Raw genomic sequence first — 6,240 nt, forward strand, 5'->3', positions numbered from 1 at the left:
AATTGATGAAACTGTGAATACACAGAGGTGCGGTTGGCAGTGTTTGCAATGAAGTAAAAGGCGAGAATGATCTAGCAGAAGTAACTGACTGGCGTGTGCAGATCGACGATCTGTACAAAGGCCTCAAGCAATGAGTGGGAGGATTTTAAGAAGGAGTATGAGGCAAGGAGGTTAATTAGTGGAAAAGGAGATAGTAGGGACGTCGATAAGGTGACGTGGCCCGAGTTTGAAGAGGAGAGAGTAAAAAGCGCCGCGCAAAGTACGCGTGTTGCGCGATAGGACGAAGGTGAAAAATAGGGAGGAATTGGAGGACGAAATCCTTAGCATTGACGAGGAAGTAACTTCTGTTAATGATCCGCCAACAGTAAAAGCTGCTACCGAAAGGCACCGTGAGGAAGAGGCAGGTGATTACCTAAAAGTAATTGAAGTCCACGAGGTTCACACGAAATATGAATTAACAGTAGATGTGAGTAAAGCTGATGATGAGGCCGTTTTGCCGAAACAGGATATAGAATTAAAATTAAAACCTGACCAAAATGCAGAGGGAGAACGTAGTGCCTGTCTCAGAAAAGCGTTTATGTTAGAACCTGAAAGCGATCCAGAATGGTCGGATTCTGACGATAGTTCAGATGACGAAAATTTCGGTAATAGCGAAAATAAGGGGGATACAGCTAATTGTGATATTGTAACTAATGATGACGAAGTTTCAAAACAAAACCCAGATGTTGAGACTGAACAAAGAAAGAAAGATCCACCTGATGACTCAGTGTTTATTTTGCAAAGAGTTCAAGTAAGTAAAGACTTTGAACTCCAGAAACCGAAAAAGCCGCCAGATATAAAAGGTTCACAGGTCAGGAACGTATCTTGGGACGATGTCACAGTCGACCAAGGTGCGTTGCGAAAAAAAGAGGAAGGGGCATGATTTAGAGTCTGGGGCAGATTTATATCGGATTTTGAGAATGTCATGAACACCTTACATCATGAATCTACTGGGTTCCCACCGGAAGAAATTTTGTTAGGTAGCAGAAGTAAAAATTTAATTGAGGAAAAACTAGAGTTTCCACCTTGTACAAGTTTGGGGTTGAGTCAAAAGAAAGAATTAGTCAGAAAAAGGGCAAAGCAAAAAGCTGAATCTAGATCAAAAAGACACGATAAAAATCTGAAAGTTTCAAAATTTAAAATTGGGGATTATGTTCTTTTAAAAACCCACGAAAAGTCTAGTGAACTGAACCATGAAATTTCCAAGTTTAAATATATTTATAATGGACCGTATATAATACAGAACATTCCACACGATAATGCTTACTACCTGACCTGCCCAAAATCCAAAAGACCTTTAGGTGTAAGAAATGTTGTGGACCTGAAACTGTATGTTCCTAGAAATGAGTGACATAGGGATACTCAGAAAGCAATTTGCAGTAAATGTGCTGTACCCTATGCTGAAACTATTTTATTCAAAATGTAACTAATCTCTATAAATATATGTATACAAATATCAGTATGCTAATGTAGTTATATGAGTTTCAGATTACCAAATGCACTATAAATGTAAGAATGTATGGAGAAAAGGACTGAAAAGGAGAGGGTAAATGCCGAAAAAATATAAATGGGCAGTGTATGAGTCATAATATAAAGGACTGCCAAACACCAAAGTGGGCAGATAAATAGTCAGAGGAGAATTGTAAGTGTGATACAAGTGATGTGGTAAAATGAGGTGAAAAGGACTGCCCAAATCTGAATAACGGGCAGGAAATATGTGTAGTAAATTTTCTGAATATTATTGTGTGTGTTTTTTTTTTTTTGTTTTTTTTTTTGTATGTAAGGAAAGGGCCTGCCATTCAATGCAAGCAGCAATAAATTGTCTTATAGGATATACAGATATTTGCATTTGCTTTTGTAGTTAAATGTTTATGTTTCAGATTTTGATGTTATTTCTTTGAAAAATTTAGTAAAAATGAGTAATTTGCTATTTTAATAATATTGTGATGGGAGGTTGGACTGTGCAAAAGGCACTTAAGTAAATAACAAGTAAATGTTCTTGATATGTTAAAAATTTTGACCTATATAATGTGAGTGAAAGGGAGTATGAGGTATAAATTTTTTTGGACATTCACTTACAGATTCAGAACAACTGTATAAATGTAAAATTTAGTGTTCCCATAAAATTTATACTTCGTAAAATTTACTGGAAACAGGGGCATGTGTAACAACAACTACTGAACATATAATAAATTTATTCTTTGGAATATCGATGAATTAATGTACGTAATGTTTTAATTTCATTTCTTTTTCTTTTCGTGTCATTATGTTAAAGAAAATGTAAGCAACTTTAGATGTGAATATTAATATTTATGTCAGATTTCAAGCAATGCTATAACAAAATTGAGGTGTAATCCCTGTTGAATCTATTGTAACATGTCTGAAATTGTAATTGTGCGCCTCGTCCATGCGTAGGCAATGTATTAAGATATGTGGAATGTAAAACCTTTGGTGAATACCCTATCTGTAGGGGAGCGGAAAAAGGTGGATGGCAGGCGAGCGCGGGAAAATACACACGGGCGCGGCAAGGGATAACGGGCTCAGCAGCGGTACTAGTCGGAGTTGGGCATCGGTCTGAGGAACACGTACTGGATCGAGGAGGCTATCCTGGAAAAAGTGGTTCCATTGAGCCTCGGATGTGCCGTGTCCGACGACTATACAGCATGGCTATATTCTAATGGCACTGGATTGAAAAGGAATACGACGCCAAGAAGAAGCAAAGTGCCGCTACAGCAAAAGCCATAGCTGTGATTGTATGTGTGCTGTGCGTCTCGCCATCTCGCCGCCCGCCAACCGCCGCATCAACTCGCACAGGTTGAATCTTTAGAATTATATTCGTGTGGACCAGTGTTAATTTTGTTCCTGACTGTTCAATAATAACTTAACTTTTACCAGATTTGTTCTATCAATGAATTATCCTAATCACTAACCTAGACAGGGTCCTTTCCACATGTTGTGCAATCCGAGTGTCCCGAAATGAAGATTTAAAGTTTATGTTAATAAGAATTAACTGCAGACCTATTTATGCTAGAATGAATCTTAATGAGCTTTATTGTTAATGAAAATATGAGTAAAGAGCAAAGGTCTGACAGAGTACTAAGATAAATTTGGAATTGACTTAGTAAGGAAGTTTAATTAATTTGAGACAAAAGTAATGGTAGTTTAATGAGGAAGTAATTGGACAATGAGAGTAATAATTCATATTTTTTAAATCTTGAGTAATTAATGTTTCCAATAGTTAATGGTTTCAACATTGTGATCATAACAGTTTCAGGGTCCCCCCCCCCCTTCTTTCACTCTTTTCTTTTCTATTCATTTAAATTCTGAAGCGATTGCACTGATTTGACCAGCAAAGTTAAAGTCAAGATAAAACCTAAATTTATCAGTGTTTTACCATTATTAAAATTGACATTGTATGTGTGTGTGTCAAAAGTGCTATTTCTAGGGTGACCTATGTCCGATTTCAGTCGGATCAATAGACAAAACGCAGTTCGTAGTAATCATTGTAGTGTAATGTTGTGTTTTTGTAGCTTGTTCAAACTAGTACAAAAAGGGAAAATCTTAATTTAGTAGATTTTTCTGGCACTAAAATCCACCATATAATACAGTATTACTACGTGTGGTTATTCTTGTACGTACATGTACTTGTACAAGGGAAAAACTCACTCAATGCCTAATTAGGCTGGCGACCATATTATTAACCATTGGTAGCATCTGCGATGTGTGTTTCTTACCTGTCCTAACGTGTAGTTGCACTTACACTTGCTTGACGTATCATTGTTGTTACTGACTGGGTATAAGTCCGGTTTTGCTTCCATTTAGGTACACGCGGTCAACATATGTACTAAAATCCTCTCCTATAAGGTGAAGCCCGTCAACTTATCATAGTACAGGCTTTAAAGAGTTAACGTACGCGAGAGCGGGGACGTTACAAGGTGGTTAAGAGCCGGGATTTGCGGCCGTATCTTTTCCACACACTCGAATCTAGCACAGGCAGCATGTAGGTCCCGTACGGCATTGTTTGTTGTTTGTGAATCATTGGAGAAAAGGCGTTTCAAAAGTGGACGAGCAGCTGCATGGTACGCAGGTGAAGTTGGGGCTGCGAGGAACTTACATGCCTGGGACGCCATCAGGAGCTGAGGCCGGGTGGTGAGTGGCGGTTCTCCAGTCTCTAACACACAGACTTGCTACGGGGCTGGTCCTGTAAGCACCTGTAACCAGCCTAACCTTCTCATGGTGGACAGCTTCGCTGGGCTGTACTCTGGTCATCCATAGTCTAGCTCTGAACGCACAAAAGCCCTATAAAACTGGAACAGACGTGCCGTTTCTGCTCCCTAAGACCTGTGGTTAAGACACTTTACGACATTCAGTGCTTTCTGCGATCTGGCGTTCTGGTCTCTCAAGTGTGGTAATCATCACAGTTTGAGGTCAAAATTGAGGCCAAGTAACCTAAGTCACCGAGTCTTTAACATCTAGAATGATGTCCCTCGCATAAAAACCAGATAAATTAAAAATACGACGAAAAGTATTAACATGGACGCGCAAACACTAATCTGCTGAAAACTGAAAATCTGTCTGTGCATCATACTACTCGAACCTCCTCGCTGTGATTTACAACTGACGGGTCGCTGTTGCAACAGGAGTACGAACAGAAAACATCAAAATCGTCCACAAATAAGGAGCGCTGTACAGGACGTAAAACTCTTTATGGCTATGGTAACGAAGGCAACACATAAAATACTGCCCTGAGGGACACCGTTGCTTGCTCAAAACGATCTGACAGGTCTTCACAAATTCGGGACCAAACAAATACAGGGAAGGCCGTATGAATACAGGTAGGTAGCCACAAAAGAACCACTGATGCGGCTGCACGAGAATGCTGTGTCTCCAAGCAGTACCATACACCTTACGCATATCAAAGAACATACCAATACAATGATGTTTACGTAAGAAAGCCAGGTTGTCGGCAGTGGACCTAAATCTCAGGAATCCAAACTGAGATCGGCTAAGGAGTTGCCCGGTCTCTGATAACCAGATGACGATTAATTCTTCGCTCTAGAGTACTTGCTGCAGAACTCCTTAAGGCGATTCGCTGGTCACTACTGGGGCATGTGCGGTCCTTTTCCTGGTTTGATGAGACGTATAACAATTGCCGTTCTCCACGAGTTGGGGAAGTGACCTATCTGCCATATCAGATTAAAATATTCGAGGAGAATTTCGTTTCACACTGCTGGCAAATGTCGAAGCAGATTTGGTCGTGATGAGGTGCAGTATCACGCGTCTCACACAGTGCCGATTCCAGCTTCCACAAGGAGAAAGGATATTTGTTGGACTCAGAACTGTGGGATCTTAAATCCAACTTGCCCTCCTCTGCAGTCTCAAGGCAGCGACGAAGTGCTGGGTTCTGTCTTGCATTGGCAGGAGATTTACAGAAATTGTGTGCCAGCTTCTGAGCGATTTCTCCAGGCGTTGTTTGGAGACACCCTTGTTTCAGTAGAGCTGCTGTTGGTAAATGACTGTGTTCAACGGAAATCCGGCAGATGGCTTTCCATAGTTTTGTAAAGCCAGTAGTACTGTTGATGGAATCCAGGAACGCTTGCCATGACCTTTCGTAGGTCTTATCAACTACACGTCGCGCTTTGCCTCTCGCAACTCGAAAGGCTGTCAGGTTGTCTGCTATTGGGCGCCATTTAAACCGTCGAAAAACCACACCGTCGAAAAGCCGCACTCCTGTACCAGATCGCTGAGCGGCTCACATCAGTCCATCATGGTACAGGTTCTTTTTTAAAATGATCTGAAGACTCTGGGATTGATAAGTCAGCAGCACGATGGATCATTCGTGTGATGTGGTTCACCCATTCCTCCTGGACGCTTTTGTGGTGTTCAAATACACCCAACCGGCTGAACAGCGTCCAGTTAGCTCCGCCGACTATCCATTTTGGGGGCTACCTTTCAGGTAATGCTCTGTCCAGTAGGTGAATGCATAGTGGAAAGTCGTCAGTGAGATGGTGATCGTCAGTAACTTCCCAATGAACAGAGTTCACGAGAGGTGGAGAGCAGAAAGAGGGATAGATGGAACAGAATGACCCAGTGGCAGCACAGGAATGCGTTGTGCTACCTGTGTTGAGGATGCACAACTCATGGGACGTCACGTGGCTCTCCAGAATCTGTACTCGAGAGCAAGTAGAGGTCGAGCCCGAC

This window comes from Schistocerca serialis, chromosome 2 (assembly GCF_023864345.2).
Source record: "Schistocerca serialis cubense isolate TAMUIC-IGC-003099 chromosome 2, iqSchSeri2.2, whole genome shotgun sequence".
NCBI classification, from domain to species: Eukaryota; Metazoa; Arthropoda; class Insecta; order Orthoptera; family Acrididae; genus Schistocerca; species Schistocerca serialis.